The sequence below is a fragment of the Lutra lutra genome, chromosome 9 (assembly GCF_902655055.1).
Source record: "Lutra lutra chromosome 9, mLutLut1.2, whole genome shotgun sequence".
Lineage (NCBI taxonomy): Eukaryota > Metazoa > Chordata > Mammalia > Carnivora > Mustelidae > Lutra > Lutra lutra.
The window spans coordinates 71,235,788-71,253,616 of NC_062286.1; the positions used below are offsets into that span (position 1 = coordinate 71,235,788).

Sequence of the window (17,829 nt, forward strand, 5' to 3'; positions counted from 1 at the left end):
CTATGGTCAATGTCAAAGAAATTACTGCCTGTGTTCTCTTCTAGGATTTTTATGGTTTCAGGTCTCATGTGTAGGTGTTTAATCCATTTTGCATTTATTTTTGTGTATGGTGTAAGAAAGGGGTTCCATTTCTTTCTTTTGCACGTTGCTGTCCAGTTTCCCCAATACCATTTGTAGAAGAGATTATCTTTTACCCATTGCATATTCTCTCCTGCTTTGTCAAATATTAATTGGCCAAATAGTTGTGGGTTTGTATCTAGGTTTTTTCTATTCTCTTCTATTGACTTAGGTGTCTATTTTTGTGCCAGTACCATAGTCTTTTGATAACTATAACTTTGGAGTATAACTTGAAGTCTGAATTGTGATACCTCCAGCTTTGTTTTTCTCTTTCAAAATTGTTTTTGCTATTTGGGGTTTTTGTGGTTCCATACAAATTTTAGAATTGTTAGTTCTAGTTCTGTGAAAAACACTATTGGTATTTTGATAGGGATTGCATTAAATGAGTGATTGTTTTGGGTAATATAGAAATTTTAGTAGTATTTTTTCATCCAATCTATGAGCATAGAATATCTTTCCATTTCTTTGTGTCATCTTCAGTTTCATTCATCAGTGTTTCATTGTTTTAAAAGTGCAGGTCTTTCACCTCTTCAGTTAGGTTTATTTCTAGGCATCTTATTATTTTAGGTGCAATTGTAAATGGGATTGTTTTCTTAATTTCTCTTTTTGATGGTTCATAATTGTATAGAAATGCAACATATTGCTGTACAGTGATTTTTTATCCAGTGACTTTACTGAATTCGTTTATCAGTTCTAGCAGCTTTTTTGGTGGGCTCTTTAACATTTTCTATATATAGTATCAAGTCATCTGCAAATAGTGAGTTTTACTTCTCCCTTGCCAATTTGGATGACTTTTATTCTTTTTGTTGTCTGATTGCTGTGGCAAGAAATTTCAGGACTATGTTGAGTTAAAGTAGTCAGAGTAGACATCCTTGTCTGTCCTGATGTTAGGATAAAATCTCTCAGTCTTTTCCTCATGAAGTATGATATAAGTTGTAGGGTTTTCATAGATAGTCTCTATTACATTGAGATACGTTCCTGCCAAACCCACTTTTTTGGCAGGAGGGTTTTTATCATGAATGGGTGTTGTACTTTGTCAGAAGCTTTTTTTTTTTTTTGCATCGATAAAATGCAAATTTTTTTGCTTTGATAGAAATGATTGTGTGTTTTTTATCCTTTCTGTTACTGATATGATATATCACATTAATTGATTTTCAAATACTGAACCACACTTGTATTCCCAGAACTAAATCCCACTTGATTGTGGTGAATGATTTTTTTAAGGTATTGTTGGATTTGGTTTGATAGTATTTTGTTGAGGATTTTTACATCATGGTATGTTCATCAGAGATATTGGCCTACAGTTATCTTTATTTATGGTGTTTTTATCTGGTTTTATATAAGAGCAATAAAGCTGGCTTCATAGAATGAATTTGCAAGTTTTCCTTCCTTTTCTATTTTTTGGAATAGTTTGAGAAGAAAAGGTATTAGATCTTTTTAAATGTTGATAGAATTTACCTGTGAAGCCATCGGGTCCTGGAATTTGGTTTGTTGGGACTGTTTTGATTACTGATTTTGTTTCATTGGTGGCAGGCAGTCTATTCAAGTTTTCTATTTCTTCCTGATTCAGTTTTGGTAGGTAATATGCTTCTAGGAGTTTATCCTTTTCTTCTAGGTTGTCTAATTTTTTGGCATGTAAGTTTCCATAATATTATCTTGCAATCCTGTTTTTCTCTGGTGCCAGCTATTATTTCTCTTCTCTCATTTGTGATCTTATTTATCTGAGTCCTTTCTTTTTCCTTGATAAGTCTGGCTAGAGGTTTATCAATTTTATTGATTTTTTTCAAAGAACCTACTCTTGGTTTCATTGATCAGTCCTATTGTTTTTTGGTTTGTTGGTTTGTTTTTTTGTTGGTTTTTTTTGGTTGTTGTTTTAGTTTCTTAATCATTTATTTGCACTCTAATCCTTATTATTTCCTTCCTTCTGCTGGTTTTAGGTTTTAGGCTTTGTTTGCTGTTCATTTCCTGGCTCCTTTGGATGTAAGTTTATGTTGTTTTAGGGTTTTGTTGTTGTTGTTACTGTTTTGGGGTTTGGAGGTGATTTTTTTTTTTTTTTTTTTGGTTTTTGTTTTGCTTTTTGTTTTTGGGTTTTTTGTTGTTGTTGTTGTTTTTGTTTTGTTTTGTTTTTTTGCTTCTTGAGGTAGGCCTAGATTGTATAAACTTCCCTCTTAAAACTGCTTTTGCTGCATCCCAAAGTTTTCATTTTCATTTGTTTCCATGTACTTTTTAAATTTCTTCTTTGATGTCATCATTGACCCATTCATTGTTTAGTGGCATGTTCTTTAACCTCCATGTTTTTGTGGCCTTTCCAGATTTTTTTCTTGTGGTTGACTTGTAGTTTATACAACTGTAGTCAGAAAAGATGCATGATATGATTTTGATCTTCTTGAATTTGTCGAGGCTTATTTTGTGGGCTAATAGGTGATTTATTCTGGAGAACGTTCCATGCACACTTGAAAAGAATGTGTATTCTGGTGTTTTCAGATGGAAATGTGCTAAATATACCTGTTAAATCCATCTGTTCCAGTGTGTCATTCAGAGCCATTGTTTCTTGTTAATGTTCTGTTTGGGTGGTCTGTCCATTGATATAAGTGGGGTGTTAAAGTCCCCTACTATTATTGTATTATTTTTGGTTAGTTCCTTTGTGCTTGTTATTAGTTGGGGTGTGTGTGTGTGTGTGTGTCTGTGTGTGTTCCTGTGTTGGGTACACAAATATTTACAATTGTTATTGCTTCTTGTTGAATTTTCCCCTTTATTTTTATGTAGTTTCCTTCGTTGTCTTGTTACAGTCTTTGTTTTAAAGACTATTTTGTCCAGTATGAGTATTGCTACTCTGGCTCTTTTTTTTTGGACAACATTTGCATGATAGATGTTTCTCCATCTTCTCACTTTTAGTCTGCAAGTGTCTCTAAGGTCTAAAATGGGTCTCTTGTAGGCAACATACAAATGGGTCTTGTTTATTTAACCATTCTGGCATCCTGTCTTTTGATATGGAGCATTTAATCCATTTATATTCAAAATAATAATTGATAAATATGTATTTATTGTCATTTAATTATGTGTTTTGTGGTTGCTTCTCCAGATTTTTTCTCATGTTCTGTTGTCTTTCTCTCAGCATGGTTTGCTGATATTCTTTAGTGACATATTTGAATTTTTTCTCTGTATTCTTTGCATATTTATTAATAGGTTTTGATATAGAGTTACCACTAAGTTTGTATATAACCTCTTCTGCATATAGCGGTCTATATTAAGTTCATGGTTGTTTAGGTTTTAACCCATTCTTTACTCTTCTCCTCCCCATGTTTTAGGTATATTTTCTTATATTTTATATCCTTTTATTTTGTGAGTTCCTTGACTGATTATTTTTAACGAAATGCTTTTTTTTTTTACTGTGTTTATGTTTTCTACCAATTATACTGTCATTTTTGATCTCTCCCTTCCACTCAAAGAGTCCCCTTTAATATTTTTTGCAGGGTTGATGTAGTGGTCATGAACTCCTTTAGTTTTTGTTTGTCTGGGAAACTCTTCATCTCTCTCTCTCTGTATTCCAAATGGTAGCCTTGCTAGATAGAGGATTCTTGGCTGCAGATTTTTTTCCCATGCTGCACTTGGAATACATCATGGCACTCTCTTCTGGCTTAGAAAATTTCCGCTGAAAAATCCCCTGCTAGCCTAATGGGTTTTCCTGTAAGTTACTCTCTTCTTTTATCATGCTGCTTTTAATATTTTTTTCTTTATCATGATATTTGGTCATTTTAATTACAATATGTCTTGGTATAAATCTGGTTTTGTTGATTTTCATGGGAGTTCTCCTGGATCTGGATATCTGTTTCCTTCCCCAGATTAGGAAAGTTTTTAGATGCTATTTCTTCAAATAAACTATCTGCCCTATTTTTTCTCTCTTGTTCTTATGGGACTCCTATAATACGAATGTTATTCTGTTTGATGGAGTCACTGAGTTCCCTAAATCTATTCTTGTTTTGTACAATCTTCATTTCTTTCCATTACTTTTTCTTTCTTCTAAATCATTAATTTATTCGTCTACTTCTTCCAACCTGCTATTCATGTTCATCAGGCATGTTTCTAATTTTGTTTATTGAATCCTTTGTCTCTGCTATGTTATTTCTTATCTCTGTGTCTCTCTCATGTCTTCCACTCTTCTCAAGTCCAGTAAGTAACCTTATGATCTTTACTTTAAAATCTCTATCAGTCATGTTACTTATATTTGTTTTGTTTAGAGTTCTGAGCTTGGCCTTATTTTGTTCTTTCATTAAGGATAAATTTATCTGTCTTCTCATTTCATCTAAATGTCTGTGCCTGATTTTCTGTGTTAGGAAAGTCATCTGCATCTCCTTTTCTTGAGATTTATGACCTAATCAAGGAGAAGTCCTGTAGTGCCCTGCCTGTAGTTTCCCATGTTTTCCAGGGCCTGGTGCTTCTGGGATTGTCTTCTATGCGTGTTGCTTGTACTCTCCTTTTTGTGTCCTGATTTCTTTATCCTTTAGGCCAGTCATCTGCAGAGGCTCTCTTTGCCTGTTGTGGGCAGTATTTGGTTCCTGTCCTGAATGTAGTGTATTTGAACTAGGTGTGGGTGTGCTCTGGTCTATTTGTGAAATGTAGCCTTTCACCATCACCAGGGAACTACGGCTCTGAAAAACTCCTGCCTGGGGAGTCATAGTATGACCAAAGTTTGTGTTAGTCTTCTGGGATAAGGGGCCTGCCATGCTGGGACTGAGGCTAGTGTGAGGAGGGAGAGGCAGTTTCCTGGGGGTGGGGTGGGGGTGAGGGTGGGTGGTATGCTCCTTGCCTCACTGTTTCCATGCTCTATGTCTGTGGCTTGTTTTCCTGTCTTGTCTCTAAGAGCAGTCCAATGTCCTCTGGGCTCTAACCCACCCAAGCCTGCTGACCTTTAAAGCTCCAGGTGTTAAGCCCTGCTGGTTGCAAGAACTCATGAAATTCACCCCCTCCCCTTTTTCAAGCCAACTGCTATGGGGATTCATTTTCCCTGTGTGCTCTCCCATGTGTTAGTCTGTTTCTAACCCTTCTCCAAAACTGCAGGTCCCTCCCTGCTGCAGCAGTATTATCCATTTCTCTTCCAAACTTCATCTCCCTACTTCCTACCTTTTTCAATATGGCTTTTACTCTACTTTTAGTCATGGAGTTTGTTCTGCCACTCTTCAGGCTGGTTTCTGGGGTATTTAGAACAGTTTTATAGTTATCCAGTTGTCTTCATGGGATAAGGAGAGCCTAAGGTCTTTCTATTCTGCCACCATCTTCCCTCTTTTTCCAGAAATAAGAGCAAAAAGCCATCATTTTAGTTATATACACACATGCATACATTGTTGATTTTTTTGAATCATTAGGAAAGAGAAATTTAATATTTGGATGTAATTCAAACTCAGAACAAAATTTTGTGATCTGCAGAAATAGACTATTATATAAATGAGTAAGGCAAATTGCTACCTTATTATTTAATTTAATTTAATTTAATTACTAGGCTTACTGAGATAAGTGAAAATGCAAACAAGACTAAGTCTTGGTTTTCTGAAAAGTAATTTGTAAAAAAAAATTTCAGATTTTCTTTTCTAGCAAAAGGACACCATGGAACATAAATGTGTAAGCAAGGTAAAGAAATCTCTCTCTCAAACTTGAGAATCAGACCTGCTATATATGTTTATATGGTGCAATATCATTTGCAGCATGGATATCATTGATATGCATGCTTATTATAATAATTTTAAGGAAGATGATGGTACAGGATCTGGTTCTAACACATGGACAATTTTCCAATGGATGGAAATAATGTATTTTAATAAAGGATCACCCTTTCCTAATTTATAAAAAGGTATCTATGTATATGCAATAATCCTGACAATCCTGATGGAGATTTGTCGGTGGGATGGAGATTTCAGCTCAATTCAATATTCTTCCCCCATTACCACCACCCACTTTCTTCTCTTCAAAGTCTCTCTCTCCTCTCTTGATTCATGGACTGCTAACTTTATTAACCTTGACACTGGAGCCAATATCTTCTTCTCCTATATTGCCTTGGCAATAGATTTAATTAAAAATATAAATCTTCTGAGTATATTGAAATCCTTAGAGCACTTTATAAATGCTTTTATTTTTTCATTATGGTAATCAATATTTCAGTCTTGTATTTTAACATAACTGTCTAGGTGTTAGTTTTTTAAGATTTAATTTTTTTAAATAGTGATTGATCTTTTGGGGCTCATCATGGTTAATTTTTGTTTGAAGGAACTTGTTTGAATAAAAGCAAGTAAAGTTTATTTTTATTATTATTATTTTTTTAAAGATTTTATTTATTTATTTGACAGAGAGAGATCACAAGTAGACGGAGAGGAAGGCAGAGAGAGAGAGAGAGGGAAGCAGGCTTCCTGCTGAGCAGAGAGCCCGATGTGGGACTCGATCCCAGGACCCTGAGATCATGACCTGAGCCGAAGGCAGCGGCTTAACCCACTGAGCCACCCAGTGGCCCTTATTTTTTTTTTCTATAAGGAAGGATATTTGTGTGTGTGTGTATGTGTGTATAATGATACATATTATTACGATTGCTAGAATAGCAAGAGGTGGGTTCCAAATTTCATAAATGAAGCATTTATTGAATACCATTATGACTCCATCATTAATATTATAATGTCAACACAGTGAGTCTGTCTTCATAGAGCATAAATGTGGTGAACAGAATCTAGCTTAGAATGATTTATGAATTCTTGGGGCACCTGGGTAGCTCAGTCATTAAATGTTTGCTTTTGGCTTGGGTCATGATCCTAGGACCCTGGGATGGAGCCCCACACCAGGCTCCCTGCTCAGTGGGGAGTCTGCTTCTCCCTCTCCCCCTGTTACCCCCTGCCCCCACCCCCCCCGCTGGTGCTTGTTATGTCTCTCTCTTTCTCTTTTGTTTGCTCTCAAATAAGAAAAATCTTTTAAAAAATGACAAACGAATTCTCAATAATATATGAGTTTTTTAATGTGTCACTTCAGAAGTGACAATTTTGTTTTAGAAAAAATATTTTAACATAGTTCAATAAGGAATTTTTTCTCTTTAAGTGTGAGAAAAAATTGATTAAAGATAATCTTATAAAAGATCTATGACAATTCTTTATAGGTTTAAGAAACTATGGATGTTTGTATGTGAAATAGTGTCTCTATGTGTTAACTTTTTTTAATCCCTTTTAATTCCATGAGCTCCAAAAATGTTTAAAAATGTTTGGAATACTTCTTATTCACTTAATCCTCTTTCATGATTCTTTCTAGCCATATTCTAATTTCTTTTAAATTAGGCAAATGATATTCATGACCATGGTATATGATATTAATGAATTAAGATTCAGTCCCACTTGTTTTTGTTTGTGTTTTTTTTTTTTTTCCTTAAAGTACAGGATCAAAATGAGTAATTTAGAATAGAGAGAATTTATATGGTTTAATTTATGTCACTGTTCTTTCAATTAAGGATTTGAAATGACTACATTGGAGTCCTGTTGAAACCATGAGTCAGTGTGAAAATCTGTTTATTGACAAAAAGAAGTAACATGATGCCAGATATCGTTTTAGGTAGCTTCCCTCATTACCTAATGCATCTGTCACTTTCTGTGTAACCCTGCACAAATTTTTATCCCCTTTCTGTGGCTTAGTTTGTTCCATTATAAAATGTGGTTAAGAACATGACCTATTTTATGGAGTTACTATGAAGATTAAGTTAACTTATGTAGCACAATTAGAATAATATTTGGCATATAATAAGTAATCAAGAAATGTTTAGTATCATCATCATTATTATTGTCATCTCAATGTTCACAAAATCTATGATGAAGTATTATTTTATTATCCCCATGTTACAAATGAGGAAACTGAGGCTTGGAGAGGTTGATGCTTACCTTATCTACTTCTAAGAAATATTTGAGATTTAAACAACATCAAAGATATCAAAGCATTTTTGAAACATGAACCACAGTACAAACAAAAGGAGTTAAGGGATTATTTGAGCTCAAGAGAACAAGGAACAATCACATTAGCAGGTACTTGCTAGATATGCAAGCAGTGAAGTGTATAAGGAGCAGTTTCTGCATTTGGACTGTAATTTATGAGGAATATGATTCTCACTGACTCTAGAATCATAAACTGCCCAGGATACCCTAAGGCAAAGCTACTATAATACTGAGAGTAAAAGCTCTTTAATCTGGCATTGGTTTATTTAAATCATAAACAATTAGAAACAAGTGCCATTTTGCAGTCAACTCCATGCTCTGTTGTTCTTTAGTGAAAATACCAGATAATCCAAATATAATTAATTCAAAGTTTATTTTTATGGATATTATCTTTAATATTAATGAGATTTGCCCATGTTTGTATGAGTCATGATTTCTGAGATTGCTTTTTCTGTGTTGTACTCTATAAGAGTAATTGAAAACTAGCTGAAAGATCTACCATTCTATACAGATAATTTTTGTACTAGTAGGTAACGTGGGTTTTTTTGTTTTATCTAATAGAATAGCTTCAGATTAGTTTTTATAAGAATTACATTTCCATGTGTACCATCCAACTGCTTATGTTTTTCAAAAATGCATTTGCCCCTTGTACAGGAAGAATTACCCAGTTAACACCATGATAATAGTAGTGATTTTCAGGAAAGGATCTGTGGATCCTTTTCTCTGTAATTTACTTGCTCTTTCTGACAGCCCTTCACAATGGCTGTAATCAGTGTGGTGATTTTTCCCATGAACTCTGCCCAGAGCTGTTCATCACTGTTTCACTCACATGTTTTTAAGTACTGCACTAACTATCTCAGTTTGCTATTGATTGCAGCTAATCAGGGTTTTTTTTTTAATTGTTAAGAACTTTCAACTCATAAACACTATAAACATGAGTGAAATGTATTTTTCTCTCAAAAGGAAACAGAGATTTAAATAAATGTTAGAGGTTTTCTAGTGTTACCAATCAACGCATGTAACAAAAGAGAAAAATGTGTTTTCATAGCTTAAATATCAAGGCCAACTCATAAAGAGATTAAGTAAGAGATTAGACCTTTTGACTCTCTTTTCATTTCTCCATAATTTGCACATTAAATGGCTTACTAAGAGCAGTGAATTAAGTGTGAAAATCCAAATATAAGTAATTATTGCTTATCTCACTCATCAGAACACTCCCAGAGGGTAGACACTTTAGTGCTTTTGTTCACTGTTGTATTTGTAGTACTTAGAATGGTGATATCGGATGCTCAATAATTTTTTTGAGTAAGTAAATGAATGGTTAGTTGAATAATATCCTGTCACATACATGTACAACTTTCCCCCCTTAAATACCCAAATTTTTAGATAGTGTTGTGTTTTATTTACTTCTTTAGCTGTCTACATAATTTATTTTTCTTTATTATATATTATGTACAATCTTACCACTACATTAAAGGTATACTATTTATCCACCCAGCTAGTTGTTTTTATTTTTTGTTTTCCATATGAAGTCATATGTTATTCTTTTTCTAATTAAATTGACTAAATGAATTCATGTATTCATTAATATGTTAACCAGTTTAGTTTCATGATTTAAAGAGTTGTCACTGAAAAGATTTTTTTATAATTATGAATCATGGGTTAAAAATACATGAAATCTAACGTGCTGGTATTGAGAGTGTGAAATAAGAAAATAAATGTTTACAAATATTTGTTCCAGTAGTAAAACTATTTCCATATTCTCCTCCCTATTAGAGCCCTATTTCATGGGAAATAGTTTCCCAGGAGTATTTCTCATACTCTTTTCCTTCTTCAAGAAGAGAAGATCTAGGTACCTTATATGTGCTCTGCTAACAGAGTAGGATTTTTTTTTTTTTTTTTTTTTGTCTTGGGTCAGATACTCTTAAATCTAGGAAATAGCTTGGCTTCAAATATAAATTCTTGGTAGTTTAATTTAGAGAGCGTCACCCTAGAGAATCATGATTGACCATAACTATGGGGGTTTAGTGTCAGAAATCTAATAAAGATCATAAAAATAGAATCTTGTATTTGAGTGAGCACCTGCAATGGTGTGCATGCTCCATTCATCTATTAGCAAAAACAAGAAAAAAAAAGAAAGATTAGAAAAAAGTTGTAAGAAACTGCTTTTCTGTCATCTCTGCTTTAGTGTTGAATTAACAAGCTGGTGATGTATAAGCATGTATAAACTTTGCTGTTTCTCAGTGCACACCAAAAGAACAAAAACAAAACTCTAGAAACAACCAAAAAAACCCAAATTGTTAGTGCACAGCAGATTATTCACAGAGATCTCCAGAAGTAATCTCATTTGTTTTTTTTTTCCACTGAGTCTGCTCTTGCAATGCTGGGCACATTTGTGTCTCGGCTCACACTGCTTTAAGGGCAACCCACAGCAACCAACTTACAGCTGATCCGAACAGGGTCATCTATGCTAAGACCCTGGAAAATGCTCATCCCTTCTCTACACTGTGGGTAACTTTATCGGTGAAAATCTTTCTCCATTTCTTAAATTCAGACAAACTGGCCCAGAGGCATTGAAAGTCTTCCTCAGAGACTCTGGCTTTCCTCCTGGATGAGCTGGTTGTTAATAATTCTGACTTCCCAAATAATAACAGTAATTCAAACTGTTCTACCTCTTTTCCCAGTGGCACAGCTCAAGATGCATGAGTGATATAGCTAGTTGTCAGAACACTAGACTTTGAAGAGAAACAGTCCTGAGCATTTTGGCCATAAATTAATGGGAAGCTTTGGGTAACAATTCTCCAAGCCTGACAAGACACATGAAATCCTTGGCCAGTTCTTAAAGCTTTCCCCTTGTAGACTATGGTTAAGCACTTCTGCATTTCCAGTCTAATTTAAGTTTTATTGTTGTGACTGTTCACCTCATTTTCTTTCCTAGGGCCTGTCCAGCTGTAGATCTTATAAAATTTTTGCTCTTTATTTCGACTTTACACTTTCAGGATTTAGAGCATAGCAGAGAATAGGAATCCTACATTTCTCAGTAGGAGAGGCATGTTACACTAGCCAGAGAAGTAACCACAGCACTTTACCTACCAGATGACAATACAAAGCAAAACAATCTGTTTATTTCCAAAAACTGCCAAGCAGGAAAGCCACTCCTCTTCATTATCCCAAATATGAGAGACCTTTAAGATCACGAACAAAACGTTGGACCAAGGGAAGTGCTATATTTGGCATGATTTCAAAATACTGACTAGAAATTCAAGGCAGCAAGATTAATCACACTGAGGCATCTCGGGGCTCATGGGGCCCTCTGCAAAAATAAATCTTCATTAAGTTAGGAATTTTATTTTTCCCCTATTTGGAGAAATTTCAACTAGTTTTTTGTTGTCGTTGTTGCTAACACTATTTGATTTTTAAATAAAACACATTTTTTTCCAATTAGAAATGGAAAATATATTCACTATAGAAAAATAAAACATGAAAGAGCAGAAAGCAGAGGAGATAACAATTCTAATCTTTATGTAACCATTATTAACATTTGCCGAAGTGTTCTCTCCATATATTTTTATAGATAAAATAATATTGCTTATATGTTATAGACTGCTTGTCCACTTAATAAATATCAAAAGTATTTTGAAGTCATCACATACTCTGCTATCATGGGATTTTAATAGCTGTCTAGTATTCCATCATGTGGACATAGAATAATTTACCTGCCCAATATATTCTTGCTCATTTATGTCATTTCCAATTTGCTACCATTATACTTGTTCCTTTTTGATATCTTAGTACTCTGCTCACAATGCTAATATTCCAGATTTTGTTATGTTATGATTGATTACAAATATATATGTTTGCCCCCTTTTGCTAATAACACCTTCAGCTTTGGGATTTGGTCTTTTTAAATCATTGGTCTACCAGCATCTAGCCCAGGATCAATGCAGGAAATGAGAGGTGTACACCCAAATTACAATTATACAAATGTAATTTGAAATCTGAGAATTAGGTTTGATATACACGTGGACTCAGTAAGTTTTAACGTACAGCAAAGCCAGGAAAACATGGTTATAGTGTCTTACAATGGAGTGCTAGTTTGATTTGGAGATATCCTGCATTCTGATGACTATCCCTTCAAAGAGCAACAGAGGGTCTAGGGACCTCCTGCAAATATAGCATTTCAGACATCCATCTTTTTTCAAAGTTTTCTTTATCACCAAGGGGCATTTTTTAAGAACTCTAACTGCAGCAATCATAGTTAACTCCCTTAAATAAATTCTGGTATATAGTAGATTAGGTTTTGAGTTCTGGCTCTGGTCCTCCCTAGCTATATAAGTTTGGGTGAGTTATTTAACCTCTCTGTGTATCACTACTTGCTGTCTGTAAAATATGAGTAAAAATGTCCACCCCAAAGGTTTATGAGGAAAAAATAACTAGGTTTTTTTAGAAGCTCAATAAGATAATGTGTAAGAAACATAGCAATGCCTAATAGCAGTAAATTAATAAATATGACACCTTGGGCTTCTTTCATTTTTCCTTTCCTTAAATCCTCTTGACACTTAGGACTAAAGCCACTTCAAACAGTCAGTGACGTGGCTTCCTGAGGATTAATCCTTCATGTAGTCCTCATCTGTTTGGCAGAAACAGAGGAGAACACCCTATCTGCAAGAGAAACGAGGTAGCCCTGGCTTCCCTACTTTCCCTTCTTTTAATAGTTATAAATACGAAAGTAGCTATTACATGTCAGAGGCGTCTTAACGCTACGTATTTATAGTCAGCGCAGAGCAAGGCATACAACTCTGAAATGCATGCTTCTGGATCTTGCTCTTGGCTCTGATATTTTCTAGAGTCCATCATAAATTAGAGCTCATTTTAAAACAGGACGGGCACATGAAAGAACATTGTAGATTATCCGAACTGCCAAGGTAGAAGTCTGTGGTTTGTAGCTCCAGGGAGATCGATGGTTCCGTGGGCACTCTGCTCTGTGATTGGGAATTGAAGGTGTCATCTGGGAGAGCGGATATTCGAGCTGTCCTCAGAAGTTGAACGATCCACTCCAGCTGAATCATCTAGATACAGTTTCCATGTTCACATCTGTTTTTATGGAGCTAAGCCTTCCATGTGTTTGGAGATAAATATCTTTTTGCTGGGGTGCAGAGATAGTTAAGGTACTTCTGAACAGCACAACTGGATTAGAGTCTGTGTTGTTGAATTCCAGGCTAGAACTGAATTGTGGGCAAAACAGCTGCAGGAATAGGCAGGTGTTGTGCTGCATCTAGCAGTGTCTATCAGGCTGTTCATCCGAGTGTCTGGTTCAGGTTTCAGAGTTGGGGTGGAGGGGAGGGACGCAGGAAGGAGGGAGAGCTAAGTGGCTCCTGGGAGATTTTCTCCTCTTTTAGTGTTTCTCTGAACCATAATTACTGTCATATGCTCAAAGACTTGATAGTAGGGACAGAGAATCTCTTTGGTAAAGTGCCTAATCTGTAATTCCATCTGAGTGTCTTTGGACTGCAGAAGATCCCAGAGAAACTCTAATTAGTGGTTTATAAATGTAAAATAGTGCATTGTGGCTGAGCACAGATCCTTTCTTTACCCTCCTGAGAGCTCTGAGTTCCATGAAAGAAGAATGTAGCCCTTTGATGTAGGTAGGAATGCAGATCCCTGTTTGAGCCACAGACCATTGTCCCTACCCTCCTACCAGTAAGATTACATAATAGAAGGATCTCATGTGAGCAAGGAGCCCCTGAGGCCTCAGAGCTGTTTTGTGTGCTTACAGATGGGTGGAGTTCAAATTACAGGCAGAGTTCAAATTAACTGGAAGGTGCAGCTCTACCTTTTTAAATGCATCTGATGTGTAGCTTCGATTGGAGGAAGTAAAGTTGGCTGAAAGAAACATGTTGGAGCTAGTTGTACATAAATTCTGCTCTATTTAATCTGAGGTTTTCTCGAAATAAAGGTCTCTACTATAATTTCTCCCAAGGCTCAAGATGTGGCCTAAAAAATACATTAAGAGGAACCATATGTGTATGTGTGTGTATATATATGTATTATGTGTGTGTGTGTGTGTAGTGTCAGTTATACAGGTACTGCATTTTTTATCTAAAATCAGATCACATGCTTCACATATTTTTAGGAAAGCATGAGTCAAACACGTAGACATCCTGTGCAGGCTGCAAACTTGGCACCCTGAGGAGATTAATGATTTAATGCTTTTATAACTTATTCCTTAAACATGTGCCTGTGTTTAGTTGTATGGAAGTCTGAGGGCTACTTTGGGCATGGCTAATGGCTTTACTCAGCTTTTAATCCTTCTGTTGTTGCAAGCATTTCACTGGGGATGATAGGGAGACCTCACGAAGGCCAATGAACGTGAACCTGGTTTTGAAATATAGAGAGAATTTCAATAAACAAAGTTAGCCTAAGGAAGGGTTTCAAGATTAGGAGGGTAAACACCTAGAAATTTCCATTATATGAAATTCTGGAAGTTCCAGCAACTTCAATGAAACCTCCATGCTAATAGCCACAACCAAGAAAAACCCAAATGATATTTATCCTAGCAAAAAATAGATTTTAAAATGGAAATAATTTAATTTTTTAATAATCATCTTTGCTTGAATATGCTGATTATACTGCAAGGTGGTTTTCTTTTCTCCTATGTTCAATTCATTATAAGAGTTCAAAAACTGGAGTTACACTAAGAGATTTAATGAACAGGACATAATATAAAAAAACATAATTGTGACAGTTAAGGAATGAAGGTGAGAAGTCTCCCACCTCACACTGGCTAGTCTCTACATCTCCAATTCTTTTAATATCCTTCAGTATATTCACGATGATGGAAACTATAGTTTGGTTTTTGTTTGTTTTTTTTAAAACATCTGTGCGACACATCCTAAAGCAAGGATAAGAAATGATCTGTTTTGTTTAGTCAACTTAGTGTCAAAGGAAAAAGAGAAGGAGGGAGGAGGGGAGGACGGAAAGGAAGGACATTGAATGTCCATGGCTTTGACAAAAACCAGTAAACCTAACAAGGTTAATGTGTTATCTATTTTCCCTAGTTCTTTCTTGTTTATATCATACACCTGCGCGCGCGCGCACGCACGCACACACACACACACACACCCCTCTTGTATTCATACACAGCACTTGACCTTAAAAAGCTTTGGACTTGAAACCTCTTCTGAAAGGCTCTTATTTTCCTGATACCACAGTTAGTGATGGCCTTTGATTACTCATCCAGCTTTGGACTCACCGTCAATTCCTAAATGAAATTACTGTGTATACTTGAACATATTACTCAAAGTTTCTGACCCTGGTTGCCCTATGTGTAGTCTAGACACATTACAGATTAATAACTATATTTTATTGAGATTATATATAACAATATAGAGTTTGTTTTTTGAGAATAGAATGACTTCATCTTTTACTAATATGGAAATATGCTTCTCCCTCCACTGCCCATATCCAGCCATCGTGTTGTCTATGTGTCTGTGTAAATCTGTAGCCAACATGATTGATGGTAATGTAGCTAAACAAATTTTGTGGGCCTCCATACTCACGTATATATGCAAAATATTTATATTACAGCATATGCTTTAATATCTGGTCTCAGAAAGAAGATACACTTTCCACAGAGGTCTTTCTCCCCCTCTTTGACTCACATACAATGATATGTCATTTGATGAGTGCTTAGTATATAATGAGCTAGGTACCAATGTTTATATGCATTTTTACATACTAACTCTTATTAAAGTCCTAAAAGAGGAAACTATTTTTTATCTAAAGTCATATTTTAAAAACCCATACATTTGGGGCACCTGGGTGGCTCAGGGGGTTAAAGCCTCTGCCTTCACCTCAGGTCATGATCCCAGGGTCCTGGGATCGAGCCCCGCATCAGCTCTCTGCTCAGCGGGGAGCCTGCTTCCCCCTCTCTCTCTGCATGCCTCTCTGCCTACTTGTGACCTCTGTCTGTCAAATAAATAAATAAAATCTTAAAAAAAAAAACCAACCCCCAAACCCATGCATTTAAACACTATGTTATTCTGTCTTTCAAAGAATAACAAAAAGAACTACATCCAGTTATAACTAAAGATGTAGAGATCTGAGACCCAAAATATTCTGTCTGTTGGGGAAAAATGAACAGAACAGTATATGTATAGATAAAATTCTAAGTGAAATTCTTCAACCTGATATCAAAACAAGAATTTCTATTTTCAAATGCAAGGTCTTATTATAATAACTGAAAAAGTCTTAGTCTTGTCTGAAGAGGTACCAATTAACAGTTTATCATCCTATTATTGAAAATCACAGTAAAAATTCACACTGGAAGCTAAACTATCATCATTATAAATATGGATATTTTTCTAAGTGGAACATAAATCTGGCTTAGAAATCTGTATAAATAATTGTGTTTCAATGGAGTCAGAGGGTTGGGCATGGGGGGATATAGGGAGTGTGGATACCGATGTAGTAGACTTACTAGACTTTCCATTGAATCTTTTAAACCTTAACAAATAATCAGAATTGATGTCTTAAGATTCTTAGAATCTTTAAAGTAATAAATATTTAGTAAGTTTAATAATTTTTAAATTATTAAATGTCATTTAATTCAGTAATGATAAATATTTTTTTAAAAAGTAACATGTATCTATTGAATGCCAATTTTGAATTAAGTTCTTACCATGCTAGGCACTATAGAGGATATAAAGAAATGAAATTAAGGAACTAGTTGCCAAAAGTTAACAATCGAATTTGGGTCCTTATTTATTTATTTATTTATTTATTTATTCCTTTATTTATTTATTTATTTATTTATTTTAAAAGAATTTATTTATTTATTTATTTGACCCATGGGTGCATATTTATACAAATAACTGAGTAAAACTAACATGAAGGCTCTTTTAGTTAATGGACTTTGTTTTTGTTTTTTTTTTTAAATTTTATTTTTTATAAACATATATTTTTATCCCCAGGGGTACAGGTCTGCGAATCGCCAGGTCTACACACTTCACAGCACTCACCGTAGCACACACCCTCCCCAATATCCATAACCCTACCCCCGCTCTCCCAACCCCCTTCCCCCCATCAACCCTCAGTTTGTTTTGTGAGATTAAGAGTCACTTATGGTTTGTCTCCCTCTCAATCCCATCTTGTTTCATTTATTCTTCTCCCACCCCCTCAACCTCCCATGTTGCATCTCCTCTCCCTCATATCAGGAAGATCATATGATAGTTGTCTTTGTCCGATTGACTTATTTCGCTAAGCATGATACCCTCTAGTTCCATCCACGTCGTCGCAAATGGCAAGATTTCATTTCTTTTGATGGCTGCATAGTATTCCATTGTGTATATATATCACATCTTCTTTATCCATTCATCTGTTGATGGACATCTAGGTTCTTTCCATAGTTTGGCTATTATAGACATTGCTGCTATAAACATTCGGGTGCACGTGCCCCTTCGGATCACTACGTTTGTATCTTTAGGGTAAATACCCAGCAGTGCAATTGCTGGGTCATAGGGTAGTTCTATTTTCAACATTTTGAGGAACCTCCATGCTGTTTCCCAGAGTGGTTGCACCAGCTTGCATTCCCACCAACAGTGTAGGAGGGTTCCCCTTTCTCCGCATCCTCGCCAGCATCTGTCTTTTCCCGACTTGTTCATTTTAGCCATTCTGACTGGTGTGAGGTGATATCTCATTGTGGTTTTGATTTGTATTTCCCTGATGCTGAGTGATATGGAGCACTTCTTCATGTGTCTGTTGG

The 17,829-nt window shown here is 35.4% G+C and overlaps 1 protein-coding gene across 28 annotated transcripts in view; it reads left to right on the forward strand.

Moving 5' to 3' along the window:
• Window positions 1-17,829, forward strand: part of NRXN1 (neurexin 1) — a 1,204,011-nt gene that overhangs the window by 334,067 nt on the left and 852,115 nt on the right. The window lies entirely within an intron of this gene.